The 16339-nt window shown below is 45.5% G+C and overlaps 1 protein-coding gene and 1 pseudogene across 1 annotated transcript in view; one reads left to right on the top strand and one right to left on the bottom strand.

Annotated features, from left to right (window-relative positions):
• The window catches only part of LOC149348013 (fatty acid synthase-like), a 53358-nt gene extending 47308 nt beyond the window's left edge, over nt 1-6050 (bottom strand). Inside the window, exon 1 of the mRNA XM_089587860.1 lies at nt 5957-6050. The gene's annotated coding sequence lies outside the window, so the exon portion shown is untranslated. The remainder of the gene's footprint in view (nt 1-5956) is intronic.
• Nucleotides 6051-6396: 346 nt separating this feature from the next.
• Nucleotides 6397-9438, top strand: LOC149348014 (uncharacterized; annotated as a pseudogene).
• Nucleotides 9439-16339: the final 6901 nt, after the last annotated feature.

The following is a 16339-nucleotide window of genomic DNA, read 5'->3' on the forward strand; positions in this document are numbered from 1 at the left end:
TTTAAATGCTTTTGAAAACGCTCTTAAAATTGAAAAGCCTGAACGCCAAGTAAGGTCAGATGTCCCAAGCACTGAACAACAGAGCACGAAAAAAAGTATTCGTCTTATTGTTCATCGTTTTTCTTCTACCCACGCAAGCTGAGGTGTCAGTGCACTCAGACTCATTTAAATTACAATTGCCTGCCAGTCATGACACATGACCGTCACTGTTGAGGCCAACAATCTTTTTTCGCTGTTATCGGCACGACAACATAAAAAAAAGCAATCTGCGCCTGCATAATATGTTGTAGGTGCACTTGGAAACACGAACATACAAGTAATTACATTGGAGTTTATTACTTTCATCCTGAATGTGTCAGCCATGCGTCGAACTTGTTTTTCAGTGTCCCACTTTCCAGAGCCCTTTGAAAGACTGCGGTGCGCGCAAGGATTCCATCAGTGAGTTCATGGCTGCGACACAGATGCAATTACTCTCTGCCAGCTCCAGTGCCGCTGTGTGAGTAGCATGCTATTGATTGCCGCAAGCTCCGGCGTCGCCTCTTTTTCAAGGCACTTTTGACTCTCTGTAACGAATCCGTGTTTTTTAGAGAAAGGTCAGAAACCACTTCCCATTTTATGGTTTTATGGCGACCTTAATAAATGCCATTCTCTAGCTCTATATAAAGGTTGTAGAACTGTCAAGTGAAAATTGTTTTCTCAGCTGAGGAGTTTGCTGCCCGAACTGCTATGCCCGCATACGATATCTGTTGTGATGGCCAGGTCCCCTCACCACTGTGATAAACGTTGGTCCAGAATAACGTTCTGCGGTGCTTATATAAGGCTGTCCTGTGTTGATATTATTTATCACAGTGTCGGCGATAGCGAGGCGTTGAAACGGGCTTGCGTCAGTGACTTCAGGAATCAATGAACGCTAAAAAAAGGATCACTGCGTTCGCTTGTCACTGATCTTCATAAACGAAGCGTTATAGGTTCAGTGCTTTGTCAGCGGCGTACATTTTTCCTCCTTGGAGGTTATGCTGGCTCCGAATGGTCGACCTTCATAACCTCTGACATCGGCCGTTGGCTGGTGAAATCAAAGTGCCGTCATCCACACGCATAAATTGTATCAGATCCTTTTTGCTGGTATCTTCTCTGCTATGTTAGTGATTTACCCTAGAATGAGACTAGAGCATTACCGCTCCGCAGTGCGGCTGGCTTGCTCTTCTCTTGATGACCAAACATGCATTATAATGAATAATTCTCATGCCCAGCGCAGTGCCCTCCGCAGACTTCGAACCACATCGCATTAAGAACAATTACCGGGACAGGAGGCAGCATAACGACATGCGTAGAAAGCTGCGCTGCCTCTTGTGCGGATTTTTGACCTGCCATTTGCGTCTGGCAATTTGAAAGATCACGATAAACGTGTCTGGGTTGAAGCACCAGCTAGGCCTAACATTTTCTTCTCCAGTCTGTAGATTACCCCCATGTGTTTACAAGCGAAAGCATGATGACTATACAGGTGGCTAAACCTCGAGAGTCTTAATTTAATGCTGCGCGTGGTGTTCTTTATGGTTTAGATATCGCATCGAGGAACACCAAATTATCGAATTATGCAAGCTTGGCTTTCTAAGTGGCCTCTTTGCCCAAGATGCTTTGCTCCTTCTGCTACATGATGTCCTCGAGGGCATCCTTTCAGGCGGGCAACATCGTCTCACTCTGGACTGTGGACTTATGGTTTATGGGGATTTAAAGTCTCAAGGAAACACAGGCTATGAGATACGCCGTAGTGAAGAGCTCCAGAAATTTCGACCACCTGAGGTTCTTTAACGCGCGCTGACATCGCACAGCCCACGGGCATCTAGAATTTTGCTTCCGCTGAAATTCGACTACCGCAACCGGGACAGAACCCGAGTCTTTCGGGTCAGCAGCCGGGCGCCATAACCAATGAGCCAGCGCGGTGGTCCACTCTAAACAATAAAGGAGCTTTAGACATCTCACTTGACGCCATACTAGAAGAAATAAACTCCATCAGATGTAGTCACCGCATATTTCAATGCGTCACCGATTAGTTATCTAACGGCACCGCCACCGTCGACTCTGGCTCCGCACGTTCACCCGCTTTCACCACACTTGACAGAAGAACTCAGGGTACAGTCAACTGGTTGTAGCGCCGAAGCAGACAACACACAGAAAGCTAGACGGGACAGGCGCCTGTACCGTCTAGCTTTCTGTGTGTTGTCTGCTTCGGCGCTACAACAATTTTCTGGAAACATGCACCAACTAGCCCCCCAACAAGTATTACTCAGTACAGTCAACTCCCCAGTCGTTCTCAACATCCTCATCGCCATACTAGCCGGCACTCTTTCAACATTCGCTGACATCGGCTACATGTTTAACGCTGATTGCATTACCATCTGGCCTAGCCATGTTTCCTTGGCAGACAAAAAAACCGCTGGCCAATTCGCAATTCATAAGTCGAAGCCTTTTTCACCTCAAATGACACGCAGTGTGCTCTGAGAAATCGAATGTCATCCCCATCCATTGCCGCAACTACACATCACCGGGATGCACTGACTTCCAAATTCATAACCGCCCCATTATGGAGAGAGAGAAAGGAATTTTAATGAGGGAAAGGTGGAGAGGTCGGCCGGTGGTAACATGGTAACATTCCACTCTTAAGCGTCCATAGCCTCTGGCTCCATTTAGACGGGTTCCTTACTCATACCGTTAGTAGCCCTAGTACCACTGCCCGAAACATCAGCCGCATGATCCGATGGCTTCCCGGTCATCGAAAGAGCATGCATGAGAAGGACACCGTTCACCTGGTCACAGCCCTTGCTCCTATAAGTCGCTCCAATACAGCTTACCCTGCCATCCCCTTGCTCATGAACACCTCTGTCTCCACATTTAAAACACGCATTCTCGCCCTTGGCAACCACAACCGTTTCGAAGAGATTCAGGAAGCTGTTTTGCCCCCTAAACTTACTCGCCGCCTCACTACTAGCGCAGGCAGAGCCATTCTCCACGATACTGGCGAGGTTAGCTTTTGAACGGGGTTTTTCTTTAGGGTGGACGATGCGCTGTTGAAGGACGAAAGGAGGACAAACTCTCACAAATGAGAACAACGCACTGTTAGCCTTTCCGTGGATGGCATAACTATGCAAAGTATGGTGTAGAAGAATGAACTTTGCAGGAGAAAAGATACAGTCGCATGGGAAATTTTCAGACCGTATCTTATTATCATAAAAATAATTGGCTGTGGTAGAGACTCTTCGCTTCCGTCTATAAAGCTACACTAAATACTTTTTTTTTGGCGTCATAAGCTCGTAACACTGCTGGTCACAAGCGCGTATTCCATAGTTCCTAGGCTTAGGCCGCAACAGGTAAACAATAGTTCGCTCGAAACGCACTCTTCCGCACCTGGAAACTCAGCCATAAGTCCAACTTATTCTTCTGTGGCACACTTTGGGGTGCTCTTGGACAGAATTCTATCCTCCCATTAGAGCAGATATTTCATTTACAACTGTAACTGCATTGTGACAATGCACACAAGGACTGCGTAAGACCTCTCTTGGCTTCCACAGCGCTCGAATTGCAGGCTCTAAAGTTCAAAGCCCCTGTGGGCACCTTATAAGAGGGAAGGTTGTGTTTACTTGTGCAAGTAAACACGTGTGGGGGTTATTCCCTGTGTAGCACCGTGTGCGACTCTGAGAGTGGCGGCTTTGCCTCTTAGAAACAGTTCGAAGAATGCCCCGGATTTTCTTCATTTTTTAGCTATTAGCCGCATGATCTTTACAACTGCACATGTCCTCTGAAATTATGCGTGTTCGTGTTGGACAATGAACTCAAAAATTACGCGTGAATATTTTGTTGCGTTCTTTTTATAAGGCTAAGTTAATAAATATGTGAAATAGAAAGTGGCGAGAGATTGCCACGAAGTTTGTGCGTTTGACTTCACAATTTAGTGAACGCAAAACGCTATTCTCCGCGTTTGTGGCTAGTTTAAAACGTTCAAGCGCAAGAACTTAGCTACTACGTTGGCACTGCGAATTCCTTTCGCCTATTCCATATTTTCTTTCTCATCTGAACATAGCTATGGCTTTTTTGTGCACTGCATGCTACAAGTACGGAGTTTGACATCTCAATGACATCGCCTTGAAGAATCTGCGGACTGCTCAGTCAATCCTATTGAACCTCAAATCCAAGAATTCAATAAACGAAACAGGCATCCCCTCATCCTAAGTAAAAAAGACACTCCCCACTTTTCGCAAAGCGCATACACTAGATCTGTGGGGAGCATTTTCTGATATTAACACTAAGCCTAGAGCATTCTTTGCTGCCGGTCTTAATCAAATGTGTACATGACATTCTGGAAAAAAAAAAGACTGGTAAACGGAACCTTTGGTGGCCGGACCGGGTGTTGCTATTCAAAATCCATTTTCTCTCTCTGGACTGTTCCTGTTTTCGCGGCCAGGCCACGCACGGTTGGTCTCAACAATCCCGCCAAGAGTTCAATTGCAATGCTTGTCTTCAAGAGCATTCACACATTCCTACTGCCCCGGACACTCCCGTACAGAGTAAGTTACGACGTAAGATCTGCAGTATTTTGCAGAGCTTAATTTCTGGAACACGGCGCTACAGCGCTCGCAAGACCTACAGTTGTTACAGCTACGAAGTTGCATTGAATATTTACAAGCTGTACAGTCTTTGTCAAAAGTAACCACGTTGCATGGTTTGCTTCTTGCTTGTACAGTGGAGCCCTTACAGCTTTCCTGAAGTTGAAACGGTCGTTAAAGGCAAGGACTGGGGGCCTTCTTACCTTCCAATAACTTTTGATCTTTAGGAAAGCTACAAGGGCTCCACTAAACAAGCTTGAAGGAAACCATGCAGCCTGGTCACTTTTCACAAAGACGGTACGTATAACTTGCCTTGCTCCGTAAACGGTTTGGCCTCGTTGTGAGCCCCTCAAGTCTTGCCTTGATCCTCGAGCAGCAAATTGTGTTTACGCGTAAAAGGCTCTTTTCACCGGAGTTTTACCGCTGCCTCCTCAGCCCTGCAGCCATAAGTGCACAGTGCTGAGGAGGAGGAGGTTTTAAAGAGAACGAAGGTGAGATCTCTCCCTCCAAGTGGGCACCTGAAGGGCACCGAGGGGGAGAGGAGTAAGGAAGCAAAACGGACGGGCAGAAAAAGAAATGTATCGACATGCCACCACGACACGGCTGACGTTTTCGAACGTGGATAAAACATTCTTACGATCTAAGGCAGAGTCTTGCGCACGCGACACAAAAGTATCACGCGACACATATCTTGGGCCGAGAGCGCAGATACATAAAGGGAGGGTGACAATCGAAATCATCATCATCATCATTTATTGACCCTTAAAGGCCCCTGGGTAGTGGGGCATTACATAAGGGGGAGGCGTTACATAACAAAAATACACCAGGTCACAATCAGTGCTATATACATGTACTGGCAGGATATAAAGAAAAAAATGTACATGAACCCATCACAGAGAGTGGTCAAACATTTATGAAACGGTAGTTAAACACAAAAAGAATAATCAACATCAGGTTTTCAAGTGCGACAGCAGCAATATGCGGTACTTACACGGATCTCATTCGATGACAATGCACTCGGGTAATGAATTCCATTCTTCGATGGCAACGGGTAGAAAAGACTTGTTAAAGGCGTTAGTGGAGCCGTGCACGCGTAGAATGCTCATGGAGTAAAGAGACGGCGCGAAGTTCTGAGCGGCGGAAGCAAAATGGAGTCCCGAAGTGATGGAAAACAATGGTAAAGTTTGTGGAACAATGACAAACGGGCAAACCCATTGAACTTCTAACTACTAACAAAATAACTTGCAAACCCATTGGACGCGGAGTACAGCGTCTCTACATCGATCACTCTTATCTTCTCTAAATGCATTGAAAAAGTAATAAACGTAAAAGTGAGAGCTTTATTATGAAAAGCATACCTTTATAACTCGTTGCAAGTTTGGTTTCAGGATCGGCAGACCAGCTGAATCATCACTGCCAGCACCAGAAGAATTCAACTTACGTTGCAGCTGGAGTGCACACTAAGTATATTCAGCGGTTTTTCAAAGGCCCTCTATACTCAAGTAGAACTTGTATCTGGGCGAGTTCGTGCATAGTTTCTGCATGGCATGGTGCATGACAACGCCTGAAGCGCTTTGTCATGCCTTTCTTTCTCGTGATTGTGTTTGTGTGTTGCGCTAATTTTTTTTTTTCAGAACGCCCTCTATACTGTTACACAGTACGTATTACTAAAGCAAGAAATTGATGCTCCTGGCCCTGCGTTTTAATGCTGAGATTTTTTTCAAGCTACCTATAGTATGGAAGCCAAAACGGTGGGCTCGGTGGCTGTGCCACAACACGGTCTAAACCACCCGTCTTCGCCATGCAGGTTTTCTCGCCGATGATCATCTGCGTCATGCTCCCTGCAGCCTTTTGCGGTTCCTGGATGACAGCAAACGAAAGTGCACCCATGCGCAGTGCAAATGGAGGGACATTCTGCGCTGCACCTACTGACGCCCCCGCACCTGTGCTACTGACTCAAGCAAACTGGACCCTCGGACTCGACTGGAAAGCCCCATCGTCAACGACATTCTACGGACAGTCTATAAAAGAGCAGCAACCGACGCCAGCACTCTGTGGTGTGGAGTATCTGTTCTCGCTTCGGCGAGCGCGGCTTCGGCCGCTTCTTTTTGAGCAGCGTCCGCTCCGGCGGACGCAGTTGTTGCTGCGACGCGTGTCTTTTCTTTCCCTTTTTCTTTCCTCTGATCTTTTAACTCTCCTCTATATGCACGCGGCAGCGGTGGTGGCTTGGCTCGAGCCAGTAGCAGGCCCGTGCAATTTCCTCTTCATCCTTCTTTCAGTCACAACAACAACAACAACAACAGCACTCTGTGGGCTCGGTGGCTGTGCCACAACACGGTCTAAACCACCCGTCTTCGCCATGCAGGTTTTCTCGCCGATGATCATCTGCGTCATGCTCCCTGCAGCCTTTTGCGGTTCCTGGATGACAGCAAACGAAAGTGCACCCATGCGCAGTACAAATGGAGGGACATTCTGCGCTGCACCTACTGACGCCCCCGCACCTGTGCTACTGACTCAAGCAAACTGGACCCTCGGACTCGACTGGAAAGCCCCATCGTCAACGACATTCTACGGACAGTCTATAAAAGAGCAGCAACCGACGCCAGCACTCTGTGGGCTCGGTGGCTGTGCCACAACACGGTCTAAACCACCCGTCTTCGCCATGCAGGTTGGTAACCATCTGAGTTTATTTTCAAAGAAAACTAGCAATTACTTTTTGGTACAGCTCCCGAGCCCCCAGTGTTGCCTTGTTATCAGTGTCGAGTGCTTTAATGTTGTTCGGTCTCTTCTGCTGCTGTGCGGTGACATTGAGAGCAACCCTGGCCCCGATAAGCTCGACGCTATCCTTAGCGAACTAAAGAAGGTGTCTTCTAGCCAGGCAGAGTTAGTGAATGAAGTGCAGGGGCTTAAGGGTCAATTGCTCTCAATGGAGCAAAAAATGTCTAATTTGACCGTACGCCTCAGTGCCCTAGAAACCCACTGTGAAAATCTACCCACACTCCGTTCAGATCTAGAGGCAATGCAGACCACAGCAACCGAGACTGCTCGCCTAGTTGGTGTACTAGAGGATCGCCTTGACGACGCGGAAAATCGCTCCCGACGCAACAACCTAATCTTCTATGGTTTGCCTGACACTAACCCTTCTGAAACATACTCTCAGTCCGAGGACCTAATAATTCGTCACTGCTCCGAACACCTCGACACCCAGCTGAGTGCAAATGATATAGAACGTGCCCATCGCCTCGGACGCCACTCTGTAGACCGGCAACGCCCGGTCATCGTTAAATTTATATCCTTCAAAACTAAGGAATCAGTTCTTTCAAAAGTTCCGAAATTCAAAGACACCGGTTATAGCGTCGGTGAGGACTTTTCACGTCGTGTCCAAAATTGCCGAAAACACCTTTAGGCTTTTGCCAAGGCAAAGTCTGAGTCTTTTTCCCTGAGGTTCAAAACGATGCATATTGGCCCAAAACGCTATATTTTTGATGAATCATCTCAGTCCGTACAAGAGATATCGTAACAATCAACTAATCCTTCCCGGTCATCACGATCTTCCCGGCCTACTCCTCGTGCTAACTTTCCATTATCGGTAATCTTTACTAACATTCGCAGCTTCCTGCCGAAACGTGATGTCGTGTCAAATCTTGTAACATCATCAGGCAGCAATCTGCTCGTTCTAACTGAAACATGGTTGAATAACGACATCACAGATTCCGAGATATTGTTCGACCTGCCTCATTTTCGTCTTTTTCGCGCTGATCGCAAAGATGCTCGGGGGGGAGGAGTTCTGATTGCAGTCCATGAGCAGTTATCTTGTTCTAGCATTGAAGTCACTTCAGACTTAGAAATTCTATGGATCATGTGCCGTGCATCCCCATTGACAATATTAATTGGTGTGTGTTATAGACCACCTCGCAGCAATCCTGACTTTCCTCGCAAACTTCACAATATTTTAAATAACATGGTTTCCAAGCACCCTAAAGCACACATCCTCCTGTTTGGGGATTTCAACTATCCCAATATCGACTGGCATAACCAGTCTCAGCCTATAGCCAGTCAAGAAGAGTCAAAAGAATTTATAGACGTTTGCCTTAATTTTAATTTAACCCAACTAATCTCCGAACCAACACGTGTCGCAGGGGAAACGGCTAACACACTCGACCTTATACTGACCACCAATCCAGACAGCCTAGAATTCATTACGTGTCTCAGGGAAATCAGCGATCATAAAGTAATCCATGCCAGTTTTAACTTCTCACCTGTAATAAGACAAACTACTCAGAAAACTATTAGCCTCTACAATAAGGGAAACTATGACGCAATTAACACCGAACTAGCTAACTTTATATCGACGTTTCAAACGGATCTTCATAGTAGAAGTGTAAACGACAACTGGGTGCTATTGAAACATAAGTTTTCTGAATTGATCAATAAATATATTCCGACACGAAGTTTTCGAAAAAATAATCAAAAACCCTGGTTTACAAAAGCTCTGAAAAAGCTTGAAAATAAGAAAAAACGCGCATTTCGTACAGCTAAGCGTCAAGCAAGCCAGCAGGCTTGGGATAAATACTACGAAACCGAGCACACGTACTTGGTGGCGATTAGAAGTGCGAAGCGTTCATTTTACGAAGTTGATCTGCCAAAAATGATAACCGATAACCCCAAGAAGTTCTGGAAATTGATAAACCCGAAGGAAGCACGTCTTCCAACCCTCACTAACAATTCTGGTGAAAGGATGACTGATATCGAATGTGCAAACGCGTTTAACACTGCGTTTTCTTCCGTTTTTACTAACGAATCCGAAGCACCGTGTTTTAGATTGCCTCTTATAATCACCACAGGCATGGACGCGATAACCTTCAAAAGTAATGGAATTTCGTGCATAATCGACAAAATTAACAATTCCTCGGCCTCCGGCATAGATGAAATCAATTCAAAGGTCCTGAAAAACACTAAATCAGTCTGTTGCAGCATTTTTTGTTCATTGTTCTCGCAATCACTCTCCGAAGGTACCATTCCAGACGACTGGGAAGTGGGGAAGGTCGTTCCCGTCCACAAATCAGGTAGTACTGATTCACCTCTTAATTATCGCCCCATTTCATTAACAAGTGTACCATGCAAAATCATGGAACATGTCATTTATTCTCAAATCATGCAATTTTTGGATTCAAATAATTTCTTCCATCCATCACAGCATGGATTTCGCAAGGGGTTCTCCTGCGAAACACAACTAGCCATTTTTCTACATGATATTCACGCCAACCTTGATACTAACCAACAAACTGACTCCATTTTCCTAGATTTCGCTAAGGCTTTCGACAAAATACCTCATCAACACTTGCTTCTTAAACTCTCCCAGCTGAACCTACATCCGAACATAATTGCATGGATTAAAGCTTTCCTCACGCATCGCTCTCAGTCCGTCGTCATTAATAACCAACTTTCCAACCCGCTTCCTGTAACCTCTGGCGTCCCACAGGGTTCTGTTCTCGGTCCTTTGTTATTCCTCATATACATTAATGATTTACCCCAGCATGTCTCTTGTCACATCCGCTTGTTCGCCGATGATTGCGTCATTTATCGCTCAGTGACTAACCATTCTGACCAAGAATCCCTTCAGGCAGACCTGCGCCATGTGCAAGACTGGTGCTCCCAGTGGATGATGATGCTCAACTCTAACAAATGCAAGTGCATGTCCTTTCACCGCCGTCGAAATCCTCTTGTTTTCAAATACACAGTTTGCAATAACCCAGTTGACCTCGTCCAGTCATATAAATACTTAGGAGTCACCATTTCTAATGATTTATCTTGGCGTTTGCACGTGACTAACCTGATATCATCTGCTAATAAAACACTAGGTTTCTTAAAACGTCACCTACGGGAAGCCCCACAACACGTAAGACTACAAGCGTACATCTCATTCGTTAGAACTAAACTTGAATACGCATCACCCATCTGGAGCCCTCATCAAGAATATTTAACACACGCTATCGAAGCTGTTAAAAACAGGGCTATCAGATTCATTCACTCCTCATACTCGTACGACGTGAGCATATCATCCCTCAAATCTCAGTCAGGTCTAGCTAATCTTTCTAGTCGCCGTCGCATAGCCAGTCTTGTCCTGTTTCACAAGTTCTTTTATTCACCACTAAAACAAGAACCATACATTTGCGCACTTCCACAACGCAGGTCCCATCGCATCGGTCATTCTCTTCAAGTTTTGCGTCCACGTGGCCGTACCACTGTTTTTGCCAACTCATTTTTTTCTCGTGCAGCAGCTGACTGGAACGGCCTTCCCCATAATATTGCTGCCATAACATGTTCATCATCATTTTCAAGCACTGTTGATTCCTGCATTTTGTAAACCCCACCCCTTATGTAACACCCTGGAAAAGGGTCTTTAAGGAAAATAAAGTGAAGTGAAGTGAAGATACGCGTAATTACTCTACTTAGTCTACTATGAGAATAAAACGCCTGATGCCTGAAGGGAGTATTGTTGAACCTGCGTTTTAACATTTTCCTAAGGAATGTAGTAACTTGAAATGATTTGCAACCTTTTACATATATGCGCTAATAACGTAGTTTATTTTTTCCTCATCAATTACCGCGATTTAATTCGCCAAGCAAACAAAATCTTTATGTGCATTTGTCTTTCAATGTACCATCTTACCATTTCTTTGGGAATTATTTTAGGAGCAACACCGAGATAACAAGCGGTCATGACACCTTTATAATTTGTAAGCTTACCATAAAAACACTGCCGCCCGTACAATGCCTCTGTGTCGTCCCAAGAAAAAATATTACGGAACAGTCACAGCCAAGTGATCGCCGGTGAAACCATTTGTATTACCGGTGTTCCTACGAATTTAGCTGTCGTGTCCAATATTATTGGACAGGAATTTGGAATATTGAAAAACTATAAGGTACAGGTATAGAAATATTGATGGTAATAGTGCAGTCTTCCGATATGTAGCAAAATCTTTCTTTTATAGTGTTTACATCGCTGGCATCGAGCAGTTCAGGCTGGCATAGAAAACTAGTGGGGAATGCTTTTGACGATCGCAAAAACGTTAACAGCAAAAAAATTCACACCGGCTGACGGCGGATGTATTGATTGTTATAGTTAAATCTACAACGTACGAAAAAAAATGCGCTCATAAACTTATTTTCGTTGAACAATGTTAGCATTAAATTATTGATTTATAGCAGTCCCTTTATGTTCCACTTAAACTCTAACCTAGCATAGTGTTACACCACCTTAAAATACACCGGCTAGTCTTTTCCTCTCGGATGAAAGCCCACTCGGGTTACCACCGACGTGCTCTTTTTACGTCTCACTGTTCTGCTCTTTTTATATTTAGAATTTTTCCAATATTTTCGTTAATATGACATGTCTTATTCAAATTGTATGTTATTACAATAAGAAGATTTACATCACTTCTTGTGTAATGTTTGACGTATTTCTACATCTATATGTAATTTGCGTGATCCTGTACATATATACAATACGTTTTCCAGTAGTTGCCTTATCTCTTTGCATTGTATACATAGTTTCTACACCTGTGCCACTTGTAATGTGTACTTAGATTTGCCGAAATACAAAAGTTAGTATTTTTTCGTTGCTCTATGCGCACTAGTGGCATCTCTTTCCTAATAAATTAAATTATTTGCATTTAGTGTTTTGTTTACAGCATGTGAATGGCCGCCTGCCAATGTCAAGGGTGTTTTTTGTGCTTTCTCGCCTTGACTGGAAAAATCGCGTTTCAGTATAATAGCAGGGGCAATATCTGGCTTGGCCCCTCATTACATAGCTGGAAAGCTAAAAGGTGGACACTGCGTCACAGATAAAGAAAAAATTGTGCACAGTGCCACGCCGCTCAAACTTCATGAGGGTCGGACTGCCCTTGACACACTTGAAAAAAGCAAAATGAAATTTAGTGCGTAAAGGTCATACACGTGTAGCTTGAACGGTGTTTCATTCGCTACAACTGCGGTTTCCCTGCCGCCAGTGGAAAAGTGTGCCGCGCATTTCAGGATCGCTTATTTTTTGCGAACGCACGCCAAAGAGGACATGTCATTTTAGGCAGTTGTTGACCTACATCCTAGATGCAATGTTCTGAAGTATTACTGCTTTATGGACCTGTTGTTGGAGCACATGGCACATAATTCTTGCAGATCCCGCTCACACTCGCCTGAAAATAATCCCTGAGGTATGAAAGGGAGGAAAAATAGGTCACAGTTTAGTGATCCGGTGTCCTCAGACCCCTATTTTAACAGCGACCCTCAACCACTAAAGCGACTTCCAATGGGCACTAGTATTCTCCTGGACGTCCCATGGATGTCTTAAACGTCCACAGGACGTCCAAGAGAATACCAGTTCCCATTGGGACTCAGCTAACAGCGCGAGCTCTAAGGAAATTAGCTTTCTCTTGCGGAAAGCGTGAAGCGTACTTGCAAGGCCGAACAAAGTTATCGAACCAACGGGCAGAAAAAAAATACTTTGGTGCTGGTGACGATTAATTTGATCTAAATTGTTCACGGTCGTCTTCACTGCAGTTGAGAGACATTTCTTGCGGAATTGAACATGAACTGGGCAATCAAGTGCAATGCATTTCAGAATGATGGGTGTTTGCTTTATTTTTGTGGGCGTTAACTGCGCCATACTAGGTGCACGACCGCTACCAAGGAAGTTGACCATACTAGGTGCACGACCACTACCAAGGAAGTTGACCGACCCTTGAGGGAACACCTCAAGGGTCGGTCATTTCACCCACGCTATTCAACGTGGCCATGATCGGACTGGCGAAGCAACTAAAAGAAATTGACGACATCGACCATGCCATTTATGCCGACGATATCACAATATGGACTAACACTGGCTCACTCGGCGAGAAAGAGGATAGGTTACAAGAAGCGGCCACCTGCGTTGAAAACTATGTCAAAGCAAGAGGGCTAGCATGCTCGACCGAAAAATCTGAGCTCTTACGGGTTTGGAGAGGAAAACGGAACCGAACAGTCCCTACCTGTAAAGAGCTTCGACTACAAGTTTACCTCGAAGGAGAACCAACACCAGAGAAGACACTCATACGGGTACTAGGGATGTGGATACAGTCAAATCAACGCTGTACTCACACCCTTGCGCTATTAAAGGCATCTACACTCCAAGTGGCCCGCATGATTACGCGCATCTCACACAGACGTCATGGCATGCGAGAAGAAGACACACTCAAGCTGGTCAGGAGCCTAGTGGTCAGCCGGGCGACATACAGTCTCCCGTACTACAATCATAACAAAAGTCATATCAAAAATCATATCATATCAATATATCAACACACGCATCCCAGGATACAACAGTGTATGTCGACGCTGCCACATATGCCATGACTAGGGGACAAGGCACCAACAACGCAGTGGCAACTGTAGTCAACTCGGAATTACACGAGATTACCAGCGCCTCCCTGCAAGACTGCACGATAGCTGAGGCTGAAGAAGCGGCCGTCGCTCTAGCGGCAGCGGAGGGCTGTCGGACTGGGCGGTCACTGACAATTCTTACTGATTCACAAGCAGCCTGCCGCAACTATCTTTGCGGCAGAGTCGGTCACAGAGCGCTCCGCATACTCCGCTCTGTAGACTGCAAGACGCAACAAACACATGCAAAACCACACAAGCCGATCAAACATAAGATCATCTGGGTACCGGGGCACACGGGGGTGGCAGGAAACCAAGAGGCAGACAGGATAGCTCGAGGATATACTAACTACCGAGCATCCAACGTCAACGACCTTGAGGAATCCCTGCCAGTACCTCAGGAATACTCGGCCATACTCAACAACTACAAAGGCAGCAGGATGCGGTACCCACCACCGCACAAATCTTTAAACAAAGACGAGGCTGTCACATGGAAACAACTTCAAACGGGGTCATATCCAAATCTAAACACACTAACCGCCGAATTCAGAAACGCTCCTCGACTCGAAACTCCACTCCGACTGCTCCTCGAAGCCAGATTTGCATTTCATAAACCAACCTCGACTCGAGGCGCTCTCGAGTTGAGGAGCGGAGCCGAGTTTTCCCTCGAAAATGTCAAGGTAGCGGCTGCCCACCCTCGAGCGCTCCTCGAGTGCTCCTCGAGTCGTCCAACATGGCTGCCGATCGGTCCTTCGCCGAATTCATCGAATTTGTTTTAAGGATTGACGAACTTCTTCATGACACAATGAGAAGGCAAGATGGTGACGTGCCAAGACAGCGTTTGCGAGACCGGCTGAATCCACTCGAGCACTTCACGGACCGCGAATTTCTATTCCGGTACCGCTTCACGAAGCAGTCCGTCGTGCTCATATTGGAGAGCCTGCCGCTTCAAGAGAGCACTACAAATCGCGGTTTGCCACTATCGCCGATGCTGCAGCTTTTGGTTGCACTGCGCTTCTACGGCTCGGGCACATTCCAGACGGTCGCGGGGGACCTCGTGAACGTCTCCCAGCCAACGGTGTGCCGAGTCGTAGAACGCATTTCGCGACTGATAGCAAGCGCGCTCTTCGGCCGAGTGGTGAAATTTCCGGAAGACCTCAGCAACACCATGCGCGAGTTTTACGAGATCGCTAACTTTCCGGGAGTGACCGGGTGCATCGACTGCACTCACGTCCGTATCAAACGGCCGAGTGGGCAAAATGGAGAAGTGTACAGGAACCGCAAGGGGTACTTCTCCATTAATGTGCAGGTAAGCTGTTTCTATTCCTCCTTCGAAACGCGAGTAGGGTAGCAAACCGATTATTCTTTCGGTTAACCTCCTCCTCTTCAAAACGCGATCCCCTAAAAAAAAATAAAATGATGCTGATTTGGCTGTAATTAGCGAGGGTACTGAGCACATGTGTGGAATGCATCATGCTCTTTAACAATATATGACAAACATGCATGCAGCACTTTAACTTCATTACGTAAAGTGATCAGCATTTTCTCACTCAGGCATTCTCTTTTTCACTCACTGCAGACAAAAATTTTTTGGAAAGCATTCTAGTTATTGAATGGTACTTCACAGCAGTTAATAAATAAGCAGTATAGGAAAATCCAATAAGATATCGGCGATTATGCATGAAATTTTGATGTATCAAATGCAGTAATGTGTTTTTCACAATCATTAAAATGCTAAAGATGATGAGCTGGCTAAAAATGCACTAGGTCAGCCTGAATACTACATAACTATTTTGTTTAATCATTTTATTTTGTTGGACTGCAGAATGCACACCAGCTGTTATATAGTCATTAAGCTCACTGAATGTAAAGATTTAAATATAATCTGCAGATTCCAATGCAGCTGCCCACTGTAGTATCCATTTATATTCACCTCAAATGTACAGTGTGTGCAAGACATTTTGGCAGCATGCCTACTATGCATATCTTATTTATACCTTGCAGGCGGTGACGGGGCCAAAACTCCAATTTCATGACCTGGTTGCAAGCTGGCCAGGATCCGTACATGACAGCCGCATCTTCGACAACAGTCGTGTACGGGTCCTGTATGAGCACCAGCGGCTACCTGGCATACTGCTTGGAGACGCTGGTTACGCATGTGTCTCCTACCTGATGACACCGCTAACCAATCCAGGAGCCCCTGGGAGCCCAGAGGCTAGGTGCGTATACATTGTTATTGAAATAATAACACGAGATGTCCCACACAGAAAAAATATTGGACCCAATTGTCAAATTAATGGGCTTTTAAGAGATGTGATAATGCTTAAAAG

This window comes from Amblyomma mixtum, chromosome 4 (assembly GCF_055824585.1).
Source record: "Amblyomma mixtum isolate Tamu chromosome 4, ASM5582458v1, whole genome shotgun sequence".
NCBI lineage: Eukaryota > Metazoa > Arthropoda > Arachnida > Ixodida > Ixodidae > Amblyomma > Amblyomma mixtum.